The sequence below is a fragment of the Ornithodoros turicata genome, chromosome 2 (assembly GCF_037126465.1).
Source record: "Ornithodoros turicata isolate Travis chromosome 2, ASM3712646v1, whole genome shotgun sequence".
Classification (NCBI taxonomy): Eukaryota; Metazoa; Arthropoda; class Arachnida; order Ixodida; family Argasidae; genus Ornithodoros; species Ornithodoros turicata.
In genome coordinates, this window is record NC_088202.1 from 101828301 (window position 1) to 101852567 (window position 24267).

General features: G+C 45.5%; 1 protein-coding gene and 1 long non-coding RNA gene across 3 annotated transcripts in view; one reads left to right on the forward strand and one right to left on the reverse strand.

Annotated features, from left to right (window-relative positions):
• The window catches only part of LOC135385857 (doublesex- and mab-3-related transcription factor 1-like), a 152748-nt gene that overhangs the window by 108702 nt on the left and 19779 nt on the right, over nt 1–24267 (reverse strand). The window lies entirely within an intron of this gene.
• The window catches only part of LOC135385859 (uncharacterized), a 132220-nt gene continuing 124255 nt past the window's right edge, over nt 16303–24267 (forward strand). Inside the window, exon 1 of the long non-coding RNA XR_010420523.1 lies at nt 16303–16690. This is a non-coding gene — a long non-coding RNA (uncharacterized LOC135385859). The remainder of the gene's footprint in view (nt 16691–24267) is intronic.

Consider the following 24267-nt stretch of genomic DNA (forward strand, 5'->3'; position numbering starts at 1 on the left):
AAACATCATTTTGCAATGAACAAAGAGCGTTGGGATTATGGTCGGAATCCTACTGTCAGCAATCATCCATTCACCGCGAAAGGGACGCCAAAGGCTGCACTTGTGGATACAATTACAGATTTCCTACTCCGTAGGAATAGATATCGCGTACGGCAAGATCCTGCCGCTCACAAGGAAACGACTTCCAGATATCAAGCTTCAAATCAACGGTATCGGTTACGAACAGCGTCTCATCAGTGACTTCTGGGGGTCGTCACACACCTTTGTCAGGAGAAGTACACCACATAAAAGAGAGGGCTGATGCAACCAAGAATGACCAGTGCTACATCGTTGGTCTCGCCGGGGAGCATTACCGAGGTCAGCGCTTGCAGTGCATGCAATGATGCGTCACTGGACGGCATGCTATGTCCACTTTAACACAATCAGTGCTCAGCTCAGTGTCCGCCCTTGAAATTGTCGTGTGCAAAAGCACCAAGGTGCCTTGAGGTATATACGGTTCCGCTCCGTACAAACTATAGCGACTGTCAAACCTGGGTGAGTGTCTTTCGTACCAGGTAAGTGCTTCAGCAACACAGGCATTTTATGGTACAGGTCCCGACAAAGGTTTACAGAACACGTGAGCAGTGTATTTTCCCCTTGACGCGACACCCTAGCGGCAAGTGGAAACGGGCTCGTTTACTCGTTCAGAGGGCAAGTGGGCTGGTAGCGACACACCGCGGTAGTTTCGGTATCGCTAGAATGTGTTCGAAACGTGGCTTGAAGTGGTGTCGCTGCCGGCGCACTCCTCCACCCCTCTGAACGAGTAAACTTTTGTCGGGACCTGCACACAAGCAATGTGTTAGAGGACCAACTCCAATTTACAACAAGCGGGTCTGCCGTACTGCACACATATCCGTTGATACCCTCACGTCAAATGTGCCAATGTGGATTATGCACTATTAAAACGGAAATGCACCACATAACACGCTCCTAGCCGTCATCATTCCGAATGATATCGTTCTGTCTTCTGATTTGTTGAGAATGAGAGGTGGCGCCAAGCTTGGACATGCATAATGTGTCCAGGACATAGGCACCTCCTCACATTGCCAACAAAGTTTAGAAGTGGACCGCGAGTAAAGAGAAAAGAATCGCGTGTGTACCTGCCGACCGTCACTGAACATATGTGAGGGAATACGCATCCCTTATTGGTTCGACATGGACAGATGAGGCAACTCCCGATCAGAAAACTGGAAGTGCTCATGTGTGACGCGCATTAATATTATGCATCCGGGCCTCACCATCAACAGATCGCCGAGGAATGAATCTCAACTAAATATATCGAGAGAGAGAGTAGACGGTTCTGTTATATGTAACCTGCCCCGCTGACTCACCTAATTGAGTTGTTGTGCAGGTATCCGCGCGATAACAACGAAGTTAGGGAGACGTAAGGGAATGGTGAATGACATGCGGCCGTCTTCCCCGAATATTGTTCCCAAAATTTACAGGTAGGAAACTAGTTGTGATTAACCTTTCCCTTCTAGTGTTCATCTCTGTGTCGAAACTGAAGATGACAGCAGAACCGAAGAAGTCGACCACCCTTGTCGAAGAAGTATGTGGTGACGACCTTAATCCGTTCGGACGGCTGAAGAAAAGATGTAGTGCGATCCGTGCTAGCAGTGAAGGTTCTCTCCATATCCATTTTCGTTCTTGGATGCAGTGGGTAGACGACAAACACCATGCTTTCCTACACAAGAACAATGAGCATAGCTGACCTGTAGGCTGTGCAAGAGGAACTTGACCAGTACGAGGTTCAGAACCCCTGGTACTCCTTCACACATCCGGAACGACTGGGATTGGCGTCGCTCTGTGACGATCCAGAGGGCTCGCGGCATGACGCCAAAGAGCTCGTCTAAATGGACAGAGGGTATACGATGAACGCCGTGCCGTGTTCCTAGCAGAAGCATTATCAGTGGCAAATGAGAGCTCATCTTCCGTCGACGTCATGAGAGATGCATGGCACCTACGCCTCCTAACTACAGGAGGAGTCCCTGCGTCTAGGGTGCGAGGCTCGAGCATTACACGAGGATACTGCAACTAGTTAATGGACGTTAACCACTATATTGCACAACGTTCACCTGGGCAATGCTCACCTTTCACCGATAACGGGCTACGAGGTCCCGATGAAAGCTGCGTAAAACGTCCCAGGCCACACAACGATCTGACTTTGCAGAAACAAAACGCTACGCCGCAGCCTAAGCAGAAGGGCGATTAAATAGTGGTAACAAATAGCCACAAATCATCGTGGAAGACGGAGAGGTAGCCTCAACGAACACAAGATATCCATGCTACGCTACAAGAAGAGTGAAGAGATGCAACGGTGTCAGTGAGACAGCGCCACGTTAGTGGCATCTTGAAAACAAAACAAAAGGTCTGCGATGGGACAGCAGGAAGTCTGCACCATCATCGACTGCCGCATCCGCACGGTCAGGAGCACACCGGAACGCTATGCGATCACCCTTGATTTACAACTTTTTGTAACATTCCAGTATATGCAAACGACGGGGCCGATGTTTGTGCGGATGTCAACATTACTCAGACCCTGAGTTGCGAATGTATGGTTTATTTCAAATACCCAGTACTCAGTGGTAAATGTAGCTACAGGACGCCCTTGCTAAACTTGACAACCGGCCTTTTAGTGTTGAGAAGGTACTGGGGAGCTGGCCAATGCAGCACCAACAACCTGCGCTGTGTGCCCTGGCGAACTACCTCAAGGACATACGAGCTGAAATAGTCTCTTAAATCATTAAGTGCTTTCACACATCAAGCGTCATGGAACAGCTGGTCGCACCAGTGCGACCTACGTTTCCATTTTTTTTATTTCTGTTTTTATTCTATTCTATTCTAGTTCTCTATGGAGTCGGCCCGAGACACATGATGCACCCCGGGCAGCCTATACCGCCATATCAGGCAGGCAGGCAAACGGCTCGGTAATTACGACACCACTGCCACCGCCACCACTGAAACAGGAAGATTCACTGGGGTGGGGCTCGTCTACGGCAGAGGCGCGAACTTGTTTAGCCACAGAATACGTGCCAGGAGACACTAATCATAATTCGTGGTTTTACGTTACGTCGCGAGACAGCTATGATCAGGAGCGTCACTCACACACCCACCCTTTTTAATGTCCAATTGCCAAAATTTGTACTATCGGCCATGACTCCCAAAAATGGGCGATGTGCAGCTATCGCTAGACCCTTGTGTGACAGCCTTCGGCAAGGAGGACCTCGCGGTGGCCGGTGGAATACGCGGCCACTCACGACCACTCTTAAGCTTCGACTATTACGGTTGACGGGTACGCGGCGCATTTCATTCATGTCTTTAATACTTGACCTGAGGAACCTTGCAACTCGCCGTTGTCCGTCAATGTATTAGCATGGCTTATGCAGCTCTGATAGCTTTTTATTTTAAAAAAATTGTGTCGAATCAAAAATAGCACACTATGTATTCTGTACCACGGTGAAAGAAAGGAGCTCAACTGGGAGTTAGACAATCTACCTTCAGGGATTATAACATTGTTTTGGCCGCAAAAGCTAAAATGTTGAGTCGTTCGTGTGTGCTCCTTCGTCTGTCCAGTCTCGTCATTGCCCTCGGACTCAAGGTCATCTTGCATCTGCCCAAAATGACTTTATAGAAAAGTAATTACTTTCCATGTCAGGAGACAAGTTGGATTTCCGTTCGAGAAATTAGAGTTTGCTGCATGCAGAACATTGTGCTTGCGCTTGTTCCGATCCCGCATGTAGGACGATCAAAAAAATTCCACTGACCCTACTGATAAAGTCAAAATTTCCCCTTTTCTTCTGCGTGTAGTCAATGGATCCATTTACGATATATCCAGTTTTGGAGGCATGACCTTACATTTTACTGATTGGTGTTAGCACTGCTCGCCATTGTGCAATGGTCAGTACCTGCTAGCGTGGCTCAGTGGTTAGCGTGACGTAGAGCGTTTGTCGTGACGTTGCCCACCTCTGTGAGGACGGCAACAGCGAGCTCTTTCAGCACTACCACCACCAACAACGGCCAGTCAAATGTATTGAATAGCATATCTATAGCTCATAGCATAATCATGTCGTATTATCCACCCACTGCTAAATGCCCTGTGGTGTACATTTCGGTGCTAAGCGGGACAGCAAAAGTAAATTGTGTTGCGCCGTGTTAACAGTGAATACAAAAGCGCGAGGTACTTTACGAACACCGTTCAGGGGCCCTGTGGGCACGAACAATGTTTCAAAAACCAGAAAGCAAGCACAGAGGGTAGATTCGGCGTGGCAGAAACAAAACCGCCGTGCTTTTGAATAAACCGCATTCATTACGGATAATGTTGCTCGTAGAAAGGGAGCACGAAAGGTTGAGCGGATTATGTGAATATATCAAGTTCTATCCGCCGAAAGGGAGGTTAAAACCAAGCAAAACCAAGGTTAAGTACGCTGAACCCAGAAAGTCTCTGAGGGCAAAAAAAAAAAAAAAAAGCTACGTCACCGGTTGCATTAACTCTCAGCTTAGGGAGTAAGAATCACGCCTGAATGCAGAAGAGACAGGCGCTGTCATGTGCAAAAGTCTTGTGAATATGTTAGCTATTTTTGTTCATACAGATTCCTGCCCGTTCCTGCTGGTGGGACCTGCTGTGTATACCTATAGGCTACACAACGGTTACACAAAGACTATGGTACGCTAGGGGGGATATATTTAATGGTAAACAAAGAGAAATTTAGCCATACTCGAGGCTTGCTATTCCCAAAAACAGATAAGAATTAAAGAAAAAAAAACACACAGAAAACTTCAGAGAAATACAGAGAGTGTAGTGCTGGGATCCGGGATACCCTAATTCCTGAAATCCCGGGATCCCGGGCTGTTTTTTCACGTCGACACTTGTTCGAAAAAATCCCGGTATTTTGGGATTTGCAACGAATACTGCAAACCTATTGTTGGGGCACTCGTAACGCAGAACAGTGTAACAATTTCAAGTTATGTAATTTCTAGCTCGCACTTTGAATGACAAGTTCTGTTTCTTTCTCACTTTCTTTCTTTTTTTCTGTTTGCGGGGTGCCAGTAGGCAGGCTTTCGTTGTCGACACCTGCGACACACGCGCTTGAGCTTCGTGCGTTGTTTTCATCGTTCGAGAGGTATCGACGGCGTCGAACCGCCGTTATAGGGGCGCACGTGAACACCGGCTCAAAGAAGGAAAGGAAAGAAAAGAAAAGATGGAAAGAGTTTGTGTTTGAAGATATAGATGTATATATATATAAAAGGGAAGACATGGAATTCGTCACCTGACCAATTCAGAAGAAAAGTGTTTTCGGAGCCTTTTCCTCAATATTAAGCAGCCAGGGGTATTCACCAGGGAAAGGTAACGGAATCTTTTTCGTTTCCGTTACCACCTCCGTTACTGGCCCTTATTTGTTTCTGTTTCAGTTTCTGTTACCACCGTTGTTGCTTTCGTTTCCGTACGTTTCCGTTTCGGTACCGCCCCACCTCCAGCTTTTTGTTTTACTTCTTTCTGTTTTTTTTTTTTTCTAAAAAAGAGCGTTGAGACCATGACCAAACTTTATCCCTCTACGTTCTGAAGTCTATTTTCAGGACTCTATGGATACATGCATACAAGAGACAACGCTTATTCAACACACACACACACATATCCATCGGATGGTGATGGGGTGGGCGATTCACCGCCACTGAGGCGGTACACTGCCCTATTTCGCGTTGGGAGAGGATGAAGGGATGATGATGGGGGCTTTCAAAGAGCAGTCGCCAGACCAATGGAGCACAAGTACTCCGCCACAAGACGAACGCCCTGCGTCTGGTTGGCAGCGTTCGACCACGGACCGAGGATTTTCGCTAGGTTGAACGGCCGCTTGTCAATACACAAATACACATAATACGTACGCGATTTCTGTGAACAGCTAATGTGAACAATGTTTCCAGGAATGTTCACGCTTGCAATTTCCAATTCACCATAAGCGTATAAGAACCATGCTTCTTCTATTTACTGTATACTACTTACTTATATGCTCCAGTTTGATAGTTCATTTTAGTTTTAGTTCTTCAGTTAATTTTAGTTTGCTTCATTGAGGTTTATTTCATAAATTTATGTACATGATATGGTAAAGAATTGCAATAATTCGGGTCCTGAGGTACCCGAATTATTACCGTAAATTATTGTCGTTTCGTTTCTGTTTCAGGTATTCTAACTGTGCCATATCCGTTTCCGTTTCTGTTACCGTTACCTGCTATATTTCCGGTATAATACCATTTCTGTTACTTTTCCCTGGCATTCACTTACTGTTGCTTGGCGAGTTTTGATACTACAGTGATTCAGTTTTGGAAGTCGTATGTTTGTTTCGTATTCGGTGACAGCTTGCAATAAATTCGCCCAGACCCACGCATAAGGTGGGCCTTATGCGTGACAACTGCGAATAAAAACGAGCCTTTCATTTCAGGAGAACATAAAACGGGCCTTATCAGTTTTTCGATAAAAAGTGTCACGTATTTAAAAAAAAAGTTTTGATTAGCACGCACGGTCACAGAACGCCGAGGAGACAAACAATAACTTTATTTTTTAAGACGATAAATGGGGAGTTTAAATTGTTGCGGTGAATCACCTCAGCCCATCGTCATTCATGTAGTTGTTGCTCATCGCAAAGGGCGATACTCTACCGCAAGGAGGAGACACACACAGCGAGGAGACACAAGACGAACACAGAAATCTAATCGGAGTTGTTATACAAAGGCTATGCATGCATGCTATATCGGTTTTAAATCAATCCCCGAATCTCGTCCCGGGATCCCGGGATTAGTTAGGAAAAATCCCGAAATCCCGGGACTATAAAAGTGACTCGGGATTCACAACCCTGTGAGAGAGACATCTCCTTCACTAGTCGCTGTGTAGGCAGTCAACAGGGAGTTATTAAAGAGTGCCCAAGAGTCCAGCTTCCCGAAGGAATCGTAGCAGCGCAAACGTGACCTCAGCGTGCTCCGTAGGGCCAAGTAGCACCGAGAGGGAAACCTCGCGGTAGCACAGGTCAGCGAGACGGCTACAATACAATGAACGCTGCAGTAATTCAGACGTTTCTACCGCAAGAACCAATTTTAACTTGCTCCAGTAATAAACAGTCAATGATTCGCCCTCAGACATTTTGCTCAACAGGCTTTCAATGCACGAATCCGCGCATGAACGCGGACGTCCTTCTTGTTACTAGTGGCGCACTCTTCCGCTCCAACTAACACGATGGAAAGTGAAAGTTTTAATGTCAAAACCTTGAGCTGCTTTGCCAGCGGTAGATATTTCGTTCGAACTGGTTAAAATTCTTTCAAAGAAAGGGCCTGCGTAAGGGTTGGATACGGAGCATGTGAGCACTCGAGTTACAAAGCAAGACGAACACGTTTCCGATGGGCGCTTGATGGATGAGCGTGAAACGCAAAAATGCTCAGATGAAATTGATCGCGTCTGTGGGCGTAATCGGGTAAGTCACGGAGGAGTCCTAGCTGAAGGAGGCATCATTTAGTCAGTCGAGACGAATATGATACGTTATGTGTCCTGGCATCAAACAGCTCAAAATATGATAACGTTCAAGGTTAAAAGGATTACTTGAGTAAATGACAGCTGGCTACCGCCTGTCTTCCACGGAATTAAAGTGACTCTGGCGACGAATTTTTCGTAACTGAGAACAACCACTCGCGTTTTATTTTACACTCGTAATATTTTTCGCAGAAAGTAGAAAAGCGCCACCAAGCGAAACCTTTCTCGAGGAAAACGCTATGCTCGACCTGATAGAGGAGAGAACAGAATGTTGCGATGTGCAGAAACCACATCACGAGCATGTATGCTTTATTCTTTTTATTTATTTATTTAAGTGTTAAGGGACATCAGCCAATACTTGGCTTGCTACTCTTCACACGCATGCACACGCACAGGGAAGTGGAAATGCGCGGAAGCACACGTGTCACAGGTCCAGCAGGTTTGCGGCCTTGAGAAATTGTAGCAGGTAGCCTGCCGCCTTGCGGCATTTGTCGTCTGTAGAACATGCACCCAGAATCTTTGCAATCGTAAGTGCAATGCTTTAGATGCTCCTGCTCTTCTACGGCCTGCTTTAGCAATGGAGCATAAATCGCGTGGTGGTGGTGGGGTGATGTAGGGGGAGGTGCGGTCAGCTTGCTCTGGAGTGGTGGTTTGATGCACCCAGGGGAGGGAGAAGAGGGGGGTGAAAGAGGAAGGGAGATGATGGTGCAAGAGGAGAGGGGGTGCAGTCCCTCTTGTTCTGGTATTTGGGTAGTCCAAGAGAACTACCCACCACAGGAAACATGCGAGCATCCCTCGGTCATTGGGATGCTCCCCGTACCACGGTAACCACCAGGATTATTGGCGAAGTTTCCCCATCGGGGGTATGTATGTTTTCGATCATCAATCACTCAACGCGTCTGCGTGTAATGGTACGGCGAACCGCGCCAGAGCGATGAATGGTCAGTCAGATCATCCTCGCATGGTATGTGTGTGTCTGTGTCTGTGAGATACACACGTGTTAATTCAAAGAACAGCATTGGATTCCAGGTAGATTTCATTGTTTTAGTCAATCACGTCAATAAGCCAAAATGTCGGAAGAAACAAAAAAGTCCTCATCTTTGAGCATTGTGCCAAACGCGTTTAGGTGCGGTGGCTGAATATAGGGCCTTCGTTGGCCCATCAATTTTGGAAATGCTCTTCAATTTTTATTCAAAAGCCTTTTAATATTTTGTGAAACTGCATATTATTATGTTTTGCGCTGCTACTGTGGGGGCTACACAATTTCAGCGCCCCGCAAACGCACTCTGCTGGTGGCGCGCACACGACAGTGCCACGTGAGAGGACACGTGAGCCTGTAGAGTCACGGACGGACTTACACGGCTGTTGAACCTATAAAGCTACCGCTCAATTACAACAGGCACAATAACAAAAATAGTAATATCCAGTCGTTCCTCATGTAAGTCAGTCCATGTGTGCGGCGTCTCGCTGTATGCGCCGCAGGGTATAACGGGGTTTATTAACTTGCGTCGAAAATGTCTGACGCACAGTGCTTGCTTATCCCGCATTGTTACCCTCATCCACTCGCGATAAACAGAAATTGTTGTCACACTTGCTCAACGAAAGTGTTAGGAAACGTTAGGAAAACCTAGATGGCGCTTCCATGGCGCCTGGTGTGCTGTTGTTAGGTTGCAAATGAAGTTCATCGCTTTAAAACTCAGCATCTGTGGATAGTTGCAAAAGAACGACAGCAATCTAGCGACGTCGTCGAGCACTCAAAATTGGTATGTACTTCGTCACGCACACTTGACTGATCTAAAACGTTTTTAGGGTATATAATGACCAGGAAACGTCAGTGCACAAGAAGAAATAGGAGAAATGCTAGAATACACTACAGTATTCGAGCATTACACTGGTATTACATTGGCATTAGACTGGTATTATTGTGGAACCGTGAAGGTATTACTGTGATGAAAGAGCAGACGGATATGTGTTGTGTATTCAGTGGTTCTCAACTCACGTTATTCGAGAGAACTCGCGAGAGAACGCGCCAACACGACCTCAGGGAACCTACTACACTGGGGCAACTGTGTAGACGTGGGTTAGGCAAACTAGATGTTGTACAAGTAGCAATTGTTTGTTCAGTGTAACAAATTGTTTAATTGTTAAACTATAATCTTTTGACTGTTTGTTGATTTCTGGCAAGATGTCGCTTGGGGTTTGCGGGATTCATTGAACTGTTTCACAGTACTTCCCCCGCAGATGAAGTATTGTGGTTTGCCACTGATACTTGTAAATCCCAAGTCCACGCATGCAGGAGAGTAGCTCGAAAGTTTCTCCGAAGTAGCTCCGATTTTCCAAGTTATCCTTTCGAAACGCAAGAGAAAAGCAATAGCGTTGTACGGCGAAATTGTCGGGTTGGGCCAACCGGTGAAGGCGACAGCTGCTGGCTCTAGCCTTTGCAATGACCGCCAGCCGCAGCAACCTGGTCCTGCGATTTCTATGGCAGATTTCGAAAGCTTGTTCAAGCGATTTCTATGTCGGTCGAATGTCGAGATGGACGGTCCTATAACAAGGGTGTCTGAGAGGCGTATGCGTCAGAGAGCGAGCCTTGCTGGGCGGTCAAGTTACAATCGCGGGTGCTGAACAGATTCCTGTTCGCAGATCCTCAGGACAAGGCTCGCGGAACCCACAAGCACGGTTAAGAAACGCTGGTGTTTGCTGATGTAGATTGGTGCAGATACATGATGGTGTAGACGAACTGCAGAGAAGCAGAAACGAATAATAAAATTTAAAAAAACGAAAAAGAGAAAAAAGTAGCGTAGCGTGCGCGTGTGGAATTTATTCAAACTTGTCAGAGCTTATTTTAGGTTGTGTGTCAAGGCGAGACGGTGAATACTAGTGCCGCTCATATTCCCAACTTGAAGGTCTCACGACCGGCGAACAATGCGGCATTCGAGACTGTCGAATTCGGCAGACGCAGACAGAGACGGAAGGGGGTGGAGAGAGTAACTGTGGGAGAGAGACGGAAGTAATCCTCACCCTCGCCGCCAATGTTCTCTTTGCCGCCATCGATCACAAAGTCTCGCTAGGTCGCCTTCGGAGTTTCCCAGAGTGGTTGTGACGGCATTCTTGCGTCACGACGGAGTTTCTCATTGCGCGCGCGTCGACGTGCGCTCTCTTTCAAGCGTGGTGAATGTCTGTCGGAGACCGTGCATTCGGATAGAATTACAGAATGAACACTCGATACCAGCGTGCTGATGCAGGATGCAAAGGAGCGACTTTTGCACACTACGGGGAACAACCGGAAGTTCTAAGGCAAATATTCATATTATTTCATGGACTCAGATGCTGAAAGTCTGTTACTCCACTTGCGAATCATGGCAAGAAGTCGTCGTGAAATGATGCTTGCGGGCAATTTCAGTAGCTGTTTTGATGTACAAGGATGTAATAAGTGATTTGCACCGGTTGTGCCCTTCTATAGCCGAGCGATATGCCTACCGACATGGCGCCACTTTGCTCGGGGAGATCGTGCTTGCCGGGCTGACTTCATAGGAAACTACGCCGAAGACACTTGCGTCAAAGGAACATCTAAGAAAGACACTCAGACAACACAGCCTGGGCTGGGATTCGAACCCGGTTCACCTCGCGCTCTGTGTCAGGCGGTGTTTACGAGTGAGGAATATTGAGCTCGATTTCAAACAAAGACAAACAAAGTGAAGGTAAACCGAATGTTCGTTCGAGTACGCTTGCGTTCTCGTGGTAACTTCTGGATGCATGCTCTCCTCGTCGTTCTCCCCCGCGAACATCTCGCACGACAACGTCGCTCGTACGGATAGCCGATGTTGTGCCCAGAAGATGAGTAAGAGCCGCACAAAACAAACATGCGCGAGCAAGTTAGCTGAAACCAAAAGTGTCGTTCCGATCAACTGTTTCTTACAACTATTAACATTTGTAACTGTCCTCACTCGCTGTGGCTCTTTCGGACACCAGTCCTTTCCCCTGGCTTCTGGATACCCAGAGCATTAACCAGCATGCCCTTCATACCTATCTATTGTATCCGTATCCGCTACACCTGAGGCGATATGGATCAGGTGTATAGGACATTCAGGCGGCCGCACGCTTCTGCGGGCTGTATCGCTCCGCAGAAGGGCGGGAGTATCCTGGGATACCTGAGATGACATGGTGGTGGTGGTGGAACTGCTCGTCGTAGTCGGCCACGCTCATGCGGGCAACGTCACCACTGTCGCATGCGAGGGAGGAGGGGGGAGGGTACGTGCGTCCTGGGCCGACTTGACAGGGAACTGTGGCGACATTTGTCTTACAACGTCTGAGGAAAACCCAGGGTAAACACCAGACAATACAGCCGCGGCGCCCGGATTCGAACCTGGGTCACCTCTCAGTCTCTATACATGGATGATATGGTGGTGGTGGTGGTGGTGGTGTGTGGCGGTGACGAGACTGGCTTGCCGTTGGATGATGTGCATGCATATGTAAGTGTCATATAGCGACCAACCAAAGTACACAAACGCCATCTTTTTCTCGACCTTCCTGTCCCTCGAAAAAAAAAAAAGAATGAATGAATGAATGGAAGTATCTTAGTAGATTAAGAAACGAGTACAAGTTCTTTAAAGTGCAAGTACGAGACGTTTAGAAGTGTTTGTAGGGTACTGAGTTACCCCAAAATTATTTAAGATTTAAGTTGCATACAAATCTGATATAGAGTGTGCACTGCTACTCCAACATGGAATCGTAAATATCCGTGTCGTCATCAAACAACTAGTGGGGACTATATCACTATAAATGCAGAGTATGCCGCTTCTTGTGGCATGTTGTAGACACGCAGAGTGGCAATACTTTATTTGTGCGTACCACGGTGGTGAGGCACAAGTTGAACGAATTTTGTGATAAGGTTTATAATCGGCCTACTTGGACTCTAATCTTTCTTTTGAGATAGTAGCGACTTGGCTGGTATCTCTGTGTTGCCTTTGGTGTATGTGGCTCTTAGATAAAGCCTGACAAATGAGAAATATATGTCCATTACGACATAAAACTCCCAATTCATCGTCTCAAATAAAGTTGTTGTATGTCCATTACGAAGATCCTAATAGCAGCTGCGATCACTATCGGGGAAGAATAACGGAGGTATTTTCGTTACCGTTTCTATTTTCGTTACTGCTATATTTTCGTTTCCGTTATCCGTTTCTGATACCAGCTTTTCACTTTCGTTTCCGTTACGTTTCCGTTACTGTTTCCGGTAATGGTATGGCTGTTACAGATCTGCGGGAGGACAGCCCGTCCCGCTCTGTCAGCACCCTGTTTTGCCCAAGTGCTGATTGATTTGATTTTTAAAAGAAAAAAAATGGAGATGTTAGTCTCGAGCCACTCGGGACTGGCTACTCCAGGACGCGTTATTAAGAAAAGAAAGGGAGATTACACAAAACTCGACGCTTTGCAACAGAATGGAAACGGAATGAATGAGAACATCACCACCTAGCTTGGCACCAAGAGCGAAATCTCAATGCACAAAAACAAAGAGCGTCACAATCTGTCAGAGAGGTCCGTCGAGGCGAGAAATTGGACAAGGGCGCGCATGGCAGGTATGAGCTGATTTGCCGGCCAGCACCCACGAACCCAAGTGCTGCTTCGATGTCACGCCTACACACTACACAAGTAATTTTACGTCGTTGGGATGCGCACACCTTGCAAGATTTTTTAAAGAAATGTAGGAACATGTCTTCAGTCAAGTCTTCTGTCTTCAATCAGTCCAGCAACCCAAGATGGGCGTAACCTTCATTCAATGTCGTATTCATAGGCGGACGCTCTCAGTAGTAAACAATACTGCCATAGCCACGGTGAAATAAAAACGAAAAAAGTAAAAATAAATAAATAAAATAAAAATTGTAGGCTGTCATCCTCGTGCTATATGGTGTAGTAGACTGCGTGGAGTCCATGTTGTGTCTCATATATGTGTTGATGTCATGGAGTTATGAGGACTGAGACGAGTAGGTAAGCGAGGGATGCACCCTTGAGATCCAATATTGCGCTTTGTTTCCATGCTCTCGTGTAGTATTTAGAGCATTACAGGAAATTGAGTCATCAAAATACAAAAATAAAATGAAAAGTAACTGAAATGTCAACGCACAACAGGAATAGTCATTACCCGAATTCAATACCGGACGATAATTTTCGTTTCCGTTTCTGTTTCTGGTAATGGAGGACCGTGCCATGCGTTTCCGTTTCCGTTACCATCGCCAATTTCGGTAATATACCGTTTCTGTTTCCATTACCGTTACCATTTCCTGATCACTACACAAACAGCAGACGCCGTTTCTGCGTTTTGTTTATGTTTGGTGGGGAATTGGTGATGTAGGGGAAGGTGTGGTAAGATGAGACAGAAATTTGCAATTGAATATGGAATTTTTACTTTTCGTGTTTAAAAAAAACAAGCGATAGGCACATTCTCAGAGGTCTAGAGCTTCTGATCTGTAAATCAGTGTGGACGTAGCCGGTTGTAAAATAAACCCAGAACAAGAAATTCGAAAACGCAGATTGTCTCGTCTTGCCCTGAGGGTTGGGGCAAGACGAGACATCGCGTGGGGCAAGATGAGACACGCTGTGGCAATGAACTGTACGAATTAGTTTTTGCAATCCGAGCACCTACACAGCCGGTTTGAGCTCAAAGTCCACATGATGTTCAATAAACCCACACAGAATCCGGTGCTATTTCCCTCCACCGTCCTTTGCGAACAAGGCACCGCCGGTTTGGTGTGTCGCTGGTCGCTCGCTTTTGAGTGCACCTCTGCTTTGCTGGAAACATCCTAAGAAACAGCAAAATTTGCTCGAAAATCCTAGGCCATATGCAAAAAAAAGAAAAAAAAAGAAAAGGAATCCTTGAGGAACAAGAATAAAGCCACCTGATAGATGACTTATCAGTTTCTAAATCACATTAAATTTAAATTGCTTTAAATTTAAATTCCATTAATTTGTCGTGTCTTGCCCCGTGCATATCATCGGATGCATTACTTTTTCAGTTAAACACCGGATAACCAAGAGTGCCCATATTTTGGATATATCTAAATGAATGAATAAAGAAATAGGGTGTGTACTTATATTGACAGAATAAGCCTGCGACACGCTGCTGCACAGCTGACAAGAAAAAGGGGCTACAGAAAATCACGTCTTTTTGGGGGGTCTTTACATTCCAGGCAGAAGTAACCGACTTTCTCGTCAACGCAAACACCGACCCGGATAATTTTCACATGCAATAAAGCGGACATGCAGAGCCACCAACTTTACCTATGAGTGAAGTTTCAAGGGCATGGAGCAACACGACTCTGAGACAAGCGTCGTCGAACAAGAAATGTCGCATCTTGCCCCGTGCCTCCCCTTGCCCCACCTTGCCCTCTCATACGGTGAGAAACACATCGTTACCTAGTGAAGTTTATGCTGTGGCAGAAAGCACCACCAGATTTTTGTTCAATAATTCGGAAGGCGTACACAAAGTGTCGGGTATTCATTGTAAACCGTAAAATTATCAGTTAAAAGAAATTCGTTTATTTGGAATACCTGAACGACGATGCAATCACCATGCGCAAAATGTAATTAGCATTAGCAATCAACCAGTCAAAATTGGAACGCATCTGCTTTGGTGATTCTTCGCTCCGACACATAAGATATGATTAAGACGAAATCACCCTCTTTACTGACGTCAATATCCTTCCCCTTCTGTATTCCTTCATTCTTTTTCCTACCTAGATCTGGGTGACGGTTTATTTTATATATTTATTTTTAGAATGTAGAGCCGCATCTCCGCTGATGACAAGTGGCATGTGGGTCTTAGTGATGTTCACACCTCTGGGTGACGTTAGGAAAGAACATACTCTTTTGCTTCTAAAACGGTTTGAGGATCACGCGGGCAAGCTACGCTGTAGAGGAAGTCTTGAGATGAAGCATACATAGTGTTGGCGTCTTCTTACCAACACTTTACAGGGAAATAATTTGCATTCTAACACTAAACACAATTTAATCAGTATACCCACTTCCTCAATCGATCTCTCACCTGACATGGTAATTCTTATTTTTTCCCGATACAGTAAGTGAAGATAAGAACGTACCACAGATAAAGATGCAAATGAATATGGGCTGAATGCTGTTCTACTAATGCATATCTTCCTTCAACATGAACACCGACACATCCCTTGCCCGCAGACACGAAGTTTTGCGTCATCACTAATTTTGTCCGTGAATAAAGCAAACACAAGCTGTAAAACAGTGCTGCGGACAGCTCCAAGCAAGTACCAAAAAGAGTATCGGCGTGGTACGAAGGAACTTAAAGCAGTATGGATCTAAAGCCCTCTTTCAGCAATTATAATATCTCACCTTTCGAGCGTATCCCCACCACGATGAAATTTTGGAATCCTCAATGACACTATAAGAATTCGCGCCACTTAGACGTACAATACATCTTTTAGCATGCATTGCCAAACCGTATTCCACTTCCCGATCCAAAGTCCAACAACCCAAGTGCACTCAGAACACCACAACTCAACTTCAACGACGCCCTACCACACTTCGCACGAGCACTACCGAAAACCGGCTTTTCAGGGCGAGTTAGGGACTTTCCAACGCGTTAGGGAACAGGCGGCGGGGAAGTTACCAGGACGAAGTCTCGCCGACGGGGACGTGGCGGAACTGCTCTTAGGGACTCCCTGGTCTGGGGAACGTTCACCGTCGTTACAGGGGCCTTAGAACCGCACCGCACCGCACCGTCGAGCTCTGGCAGCAGAACGTATGTTTGCTCCCACGCTATACGGAGGTGTAGTAAGGTTGCTCCTGGATTTAGTCTTTCAAGTGATCACTCGCTGGACATCGATTTGATGAAATGATGCATGATTGTTTGTTGTTCAGCAATGTGCGCGGTCGTCCAAGTTATTGTTCGTGGACATGTGCAGGATGTCGACAGGGATTTCGGACAAAATACTTGTTTGTGAGGATACTTAAGAAGTCTTCAAAATCGTGCGTGATGACGATATACGACGTCGACAAATGAACGAAAGAAGAAAAGCTGCAATATTTTCGCCATTTGGATTGCATGAAATTTCGGAATAATCTGTGACTGTGGATTATTTGAAACGAAAGCCTCAAGGAGCAACAATGGTGAGTAATTTCTTTGTAGTTTTGTACAGCAGTGCGCATAATGTTTACCTGCCCATTGGGCTTTGTGTGAAGGGACTAGGAATACAACCTATGTATCGAAATTTATATCCAGGGTTTTTCCCAGTCCACGCTGTAAACGTTTTAAAAACATCGATAAATGTGGGTATCTTTTCTTTTTTCCATACAGCTTTCTTTTTCATAATTGCAAAACAGCCGCGTTAACTTCTGTTTTTTCGTAATGCATGTCTCTGCCAGGTCTGCCAGCACAGGTAAAATGCACATAACCACCTTTGTACGACCTCCAGCATCACCGTACAGTTCGAAAAAAAGAAAAATAGACGAGAAGCTAGGTTTCAATAGTCGATGTGCCGAATTTGCATTCTTTTTTTGTCATTTTCTCATCCTATATACCTCAGCACTCTCCGATGCCAATAATGATGATGATATTTCACTATCATATGACGTATGACGAGGCGACAATGTTCCAATAGAAATACCCTATCTCGAATGTACGTAATATGCGATGTATTGTGCTTATTTTTGGAACCGAAAATTGGTTGTCGGCAGATAGTGTGTGTCTGTGGGGGGGGGGGGGGGGATATAGATGTATTGCAAAGAAAAAAACAAAGAGAAAACGAGAAAAAGTGGAATTTGACGGGAATCTATCGGAGAGCGCATTATGTGTGTACTCTGTAGCATACGTATTTTTTGTACTGTTTTGTAACTGTATGAATAACGAGAAGAACTCATTTTCCATAAGTTTCGCCCATTAATATTTAAAAGCATACTAAAACAAGCATACTTAAATAACATGCCCGTATCGCTCTGGCGCTGAGAGCACCTACCAAGCAAGGATCCACCCGTTCAAGTCCAAAGTGCCTTCCTTCTTTTTTGAACGATCATCTTATTTCCACGTTTAGATTCGCACCCATCGACAATTCTGTCGGCCTTATTCGAGAGTTTTAGTGCATCGTGCGCTATCGCCTTTGCGTACGCAAGGGATAGCGTGGCGGTTCTGCCCACTGCTCGTTGCTCTCCTTCTGTTTTGCGCGTGCGGAGAACCATCAACGCTATCCCTTACGTACGCAAAGGCGATAGCGTATGATACACTGAAACTCACTATTAACGCGGCCTAAAGTTCGCGACTGCATTTCGCATTTTGCCCATGGTGAAGTAGAAGCATTTCTCAAAACAGATGGACCTGCACATCATTCGTAATGGAGTATGGATTGCCGAAATTGAAGTCGGGTGTAATTCCATCCTTACGATACTAATTCCATCTCTGCAATAGAAGCACACAGAAGCGTCCGAGCTCTTTCTCTCCTCGAACAGTTCCCTGTGAACCGAAAGCCGGCGCTATGGCTGCTGTAATGTAAAAGCAGCTGTAGCTCGGTAAACCTGACGAACTTCCCAGTGCCACAAAACCAAGCACCATAAACAAACAAGTGCAGCAGTCAGAGTAGTGTATTGAGTAGTGCATTCACACAACGACAATTTTTACGTTTTGCAAATTATAAAAAAGGGAAACTTCTGAGTTTTTACCGGAAGTCAGGAAGGGAAAATCTACCGAATACCGGAAAGGGGGGGGGAATATAGGTTTATTGCAAAAAAAAAAAAAAAAAAGGACCACAGCCAAACCGCCCGAGAACAAAAATCGCTTCCTGGCAATATGAGATTAATGCCAGATAATTTCCAATGTGGATAGTCTCACAATCTGCTATCTTGCCTTTGCCCGAAATGTCCTTATAAAAAGTTAATAAATAAATTTAGGTAATTAGTCGTCTTGTATTCTTCAAGAGGATGTCCGCCTGCCCGTATAACTCAACTGCAAAGACGACATCTGTACTCGTGTCATAGCCTTTTTTTATATAAAAAAACGTGTAAAGGATAAAAATAAACGCCTTGTATATCCCAGGGCTCCTATAGTCCTATTTTCCACTCCTCCTCACATATTTCTTTTTCTTCGTTTCGAGTCCTGCCATGCTTCTATAGGCTTCCTTGACTAGTAGTCTCGTGCGAAATGCACTTTGAAAGCTGAGGCATACGACTTTCCTCGCGTTAGGATCCTAGCAAGATTGTTTGTGGTAACGGGCCCTAGTCTCGCTTTCCCAAAAACGGCTTCGCAACGAAAGTGTACTTTACGATTGGTCAATGATGCCCACTCTCTGCTCCACCGAATAGGAATTTAGCCATAAAATAAAATTCCAGACATGTTTTCAGATGCCTATATTAGAGGAGGAATCGAAAACTTTGCTTCGCACTAATATAGATATTGATTTTTACAATTCAGCAACCTATGCAATGAAAAAAAAAAAAAAAAAAGTGAAGCGCGTTGCCGTAATCTATTTCCTCACGCTTTTCCATGCGAAGGCCCGAAATCGTTATTTTTGTTTCGACTGTTCGCAGTACGTCGTTCAAGCTAGCACAGCATTCTTACACGCGGATGTTGAAAATGAAATCGTTGAGCGCTGATGGAGTTCGAGACGATTGCTGCGAGGAATACTAATAAATAAAGTGTTTTTTGTACGAGCAAAGTACTAGCAGAAGTGACATTGCAGTGTATGTTGAAAATGCAATGATAAAATACATAACAAAAGGAAAATTAAAGAAAATAAATGTTCTAGAACACAGACTCGGTTGGCAACGTCTTCCACAACATGTTGCACACACCCGTGTGCTTAATAAATACGGCTCAGAAAGCCATGGTACGAGAGGGGACCCGGGTTCGAATCCAGGTACCGGCTTTGCTGTCTGGTTGTTCATACCGCGTCTTTCTCAAACGCACTCATGGCAAATGTCAGAAAAGTTCTCTAGGTTTGCCCAGGACGCGCGGTGCTCCATGCAGCCTGACGCAGCGGGCGAGCAACTCAGTAGATAACGCCATTACCACCACCAACACTATGGTATGCACTTGCCGTAAGTGTATGCTGTACATGACATCACTGGCCAGGACGGTCATTATTCGCCAGTGGTAGTTGTTATCACTCTGGTCACAAACCTAGTCGCGCGATTTCCGCTCCAGATGAATTATGATGCTTATGGCGGTGTCACATTAGATTTGTCTTTCGACCTCTGAAGTGTAAACTTCTGTGTCTGCTTTACAATATGTTAACACAGGCAAAATTAGAGAACTACACGCGAAACTAGGGAACGGTGCGCTCCCGTAGCCGTTTAGGCTGCAACGAAGCGTAGTTTCCCCGATGTCTTTTGTTGTGTACAAAGCTGGGACTTGCAAGAGATTTTAGTCTCTGTAAGGGGTGGGGATGGTGGAATTCTGTAGCGGTGGTTCACATCCATAGCTGTTAGCTTTTCAAGGACTTAAGGCATCCACAATGTAACGTCCTATATGCTAAGCATACAACTCAACCACCTGTTGATACCTCATACAAGGGCATGAGCAAAAAATCACAGGACGGTTAAGATTGTGTAATGCGAATTTCAGCGACAGCATCGTCGGCTTTGGGCCGTCATTTTAACCGTCCAATTCTAGCCTAAGCAGTGCAAGGCAATTCAACGGCAGCGCTGTGAGATCACTGTTGAACCACAAGCGATCGCACACCGAGGAACTGTGCCCAAATCTGTTCTCCCTGAATTGCCTAGTGAAGCCCTTCGCCTCGGACGGGATCATTGGCGTCGTTTTTCAACATCTCTGTCTCCCCGTACCCCTATGTCTAGGATTTGGGGAGTGCTCAAGGGACTTTCTACTCCTGTTTTCCTTGTGCAGTGACGTCACATTTGGTCACGTGACTCGGGAAAACATATTGCCCCAGCGGAGTTGCTGTAGGAGGGCATGCCGGGAGTTGTTGCAGTGTGCATGCAATTACGAGCGCATATTGTAAAAACACAAGCTGTTGGCCCATTCGGCTTGCAGTATGACACCTGTGACGCATGCCCATGTTTTCCCGAGTCACGCGGCTCAAACTGCTCAAAGGATGCGCGTGACGTCATCTGCACGAGCATCAATGTTACGCGTTAAAAGTGTGCATTTCCTAGCCTGGTAATTCGCCCGAAGAGCTCTAATGTGTCCGGACGTACTTTGGTCCAGGCAGCTTCCCCCATAGGTGGCTCATGGCGCGCAGTCTAGCTGGTCACCGAATAGCTGTCCTGATTCATGAACAAACATAACCGGGAGCAGGAGAGTGCATAAGAGTGCATGAAATATAGAGAACCAAACGCATGCTCACTCGACATGTCCACCGTTCAAGTTAATGCATCGATGAGACCTCCTCACGTACCTTCCGACGTGTGACATTTAGTGACCGAATGCGTGATTCGCTTAACTTTCGCATCAAATTCATCTGCTGTTCAAACTCTGCCGTAAGACGGCGATCTCGAGTAGCAGCTCCGTTGCCGCGCCTAGTGCCACCTGTGGGCAGTGTAACAAACTACCGTACATCAGGCCATCACAGCGGTTTGGTGGGATCCTGATTCGGATGTCATTCAGTCGGTAAGATTTTGACGCCACAGTGTTGACAGTTGAGACTTCGGTGTGTGATTTGGCACACTGGGTTACACATCCGCGCTGAGGCATATGGTTGGCAGTCTCGTATTTTATTTGTTTGCAAATTGAGACCCGCATGTCCAGGTCATTTTCCTTAACACTCCCTGTGCTTTGCTCTCCAATGCAGAGGAAATAGAAACAGCATGAAACGCCATCCTAAACCTAAATATATTATGTCCAATACGTTCGCACTTTCCTTTCAAAAGCTTGTTGCGCTTCCTTCTTGTTTTGTAGAGCTGTGCAAACAAGTAAAAATTTTATCCGTGCATTGGAGACTCATATAATAAAGTTTCTTTTTTATTAGAATTATTATTTTTAAGAAGCATAATTTCTAGTGTTATTACCGCCGTTCATTCAGTGGGATGCATAAAATCGTAGGGCTCACAGGTTCCATGAAAAGTTGAAACCCGTAGAGGAGAAACAACGGACCGCGCTACCCGGAGCCAATCTTCGGCAATCCCACTGTAGCAGTAGCTCATGAAGGAAAGACGAAAGGAAGGGGGGAACTCAGCGAGCCAAAGCTGCAGAGTGGACAGCCTTACGTGAACCAGCTATGAGCAGAGTCGCGAGGTTGTCGTAAAGATATCGGTTATCAAAAGTGTAACGAGGAAGCTCCGTGTCGCATCCCACTGATTTTGCATGGAAGTAGCTAATCGTATCTAACAGGTGAGTAGGCTGCGATTTCTCGATTCCAGTAGAAGAGACGTCTCATACTCAGAAAACACATTTCGCATTGAACTTCGATTGTATTTTGCAACCTGTAATTTATTTATCATTAGTTGTGTCACAGCCTACGCAGGCATCCCGCTTTGTTGACGCGCGACCAGCGGGCATTCAAATATACAAGGACGCCAAAAACCTTCGTTGTAAATGCTACAGCTTAATGTGTTTGTTGTGTTTTTCGAATATTAGTTAAACTTTTCGTCGCCGCTGGTAGTCCCGCAGCAACTCCTTTTCTCTCCCCCGCATTTAAGGGCAAGTGAGAAAGTGCTGTTCTGGCGAAGGGGGGGGGGGGACCAGAAATCTTTTCTTTTTGGGGCTATTTCTTTTTAAAAAATACCGAGTCACCGCCGCCAAGCAAATAGTGGCTATGAGCGGCATACAGACGTGGACAGATGGAGAGAGGACAGCAGGAAGGAGTGGGGTCAGGGGGGTAGTATGCGTCCTGGGCCCACTTCAGGGGGAAGTGTGCCGATATTTGCCTGAAAAGCCTACCAGAAAACTCAGGAAACCCTCACGCGCAGCCGGTGCCGGGCTCCGAACCCGCGTCACTACCAAGGCTCGGCGCAAAAGGTGATCATCCCAAACACTTCGCCACGCGAGCTGGTCCGGGGCAATTTCTTCACGTTATATTGGCTCGATCCATTTTCTCAAAGCGACAACGGCATCAGCTCAAAGTTCACTATAGTCGTCAGTAGTGCACGAGGACCTATATATATATATAGAGAGAGAGGTCGAGGCAAGTACAAAAAATCAAACGGTCACGAAGTTCTACAGTTGTGGAAGGAAAAAGACGCAGACAACAGATTTTAGGGAAGTTAGAAACACTAGTTCATTTAATGGGCAGAAATTAAAAGTTAATTGAAAAAAAGGTGTCGACGTTTCGACAGTGCCACTGTCAAACGTCGACCCCCTTTTTTTTTCATTCAACTTTTAATTTCTGCCCATTAACTGAACTAGTGTTTCTAACTTCCCTAAAATCTGTTGTCCGCGTCTTTTTCCTTCCACACACACACACACATATATATATATATATATATATTAAATATAACGAATAGACTCCGACAGCGAACTTTTTGTCCTGACGAAGACAGTGCTACTGTCGAAACGTCGACTGTTCTTTTAAACGTTTCATAGCATATTATAATCTATGTTCTAAATTACCGATTAAATAAATTAGTTTTTGCTAACTTTCCTGTAATCTGTCGTCCACGTCTTATTATTTTACTTTATATATATATATATATATATATATATATATATATATATATAAAGCGTAATACATCAATCTGAATGACGATTGATTCTTAGCATGTTACGCGGTGAAGGATGAGCAAGGATAAGTAATGGGAGTGAGTAGTAGTAACGTATTGCAAAATAGCAGTAATTTCCCGAAATCTGCACATGCAGCCCTTTACCACCCATTCCTTGTGGATGGAGTCATGCTCATGACGATGCTCACTCGCGTGTGGCCAACAACGGCGAACCAATATCGCTATCCCCCACCCCTCCACTTCCCTTTATTTTTAGAGTGCAGTAACCCACGGTGATTGTTATCACGGTGATAGAATGATGATAGAAGCGGTGATAAAAGCCACTGCTGCAGACACTATTAATCACCTTCCCATTTAGCGTTTGGCGCATGTTGACTGTTGGCCGTTAAAGAAATTGGCTTAATTCTCCACTTAATACACCCGGCTCTTTTCTGTTCTTTCTTTTTGTTCCTTCTTCTTCTTCACTGTCGTCTTTGGGAAACGTTGACATAAGTTCACCAGTTAAGTCACTTCGAAGTCCCGCTTAGTTAAACGTCTGAGAAGAAAGGCTACCTGGCGAGGTGCATTTACAAGAACTAACGCGTCTGATGTTTCGAACTCCTCGTTTCCTCCACAAGCGCGTGTCGGTTCTTCAACTGGATATGTGTGCTCGTCGTTAGCATTTGAAGGATATGTTTGCAGGCCGTGGTGCAAACGGAAGAAAGAAGAGAAAGTGAGGGAAAGAAAGGTATGTTGTATCCAGCAGTATGCGGGGATGAGGCAAAACCGTACTGTCAACGTTTCTCCTACTACGATGTTGTCATGTTTTGTGGCTGATAAAATATACCTTAAAGTTGTTAGTTTGTAAGGCCACTTAAAATAGCAGCTGCATTCTTAACGACCAAGCTTTGTTAACAACGACTAGTCTGCAGTCAGGATCGGCATTGACTCTATAGCTACAGCACGGGCACACTTGTTGGGGTTAATTAGCACCTTTACTGCACGATCCGTCTTCGTCTTAGGCTGGTTTCACAGTAACGCTTTTATCGTCCTTGTTTTTCAGGGAGCCAAAACGGATCCATTGAAACCTACGGGGCTCGATG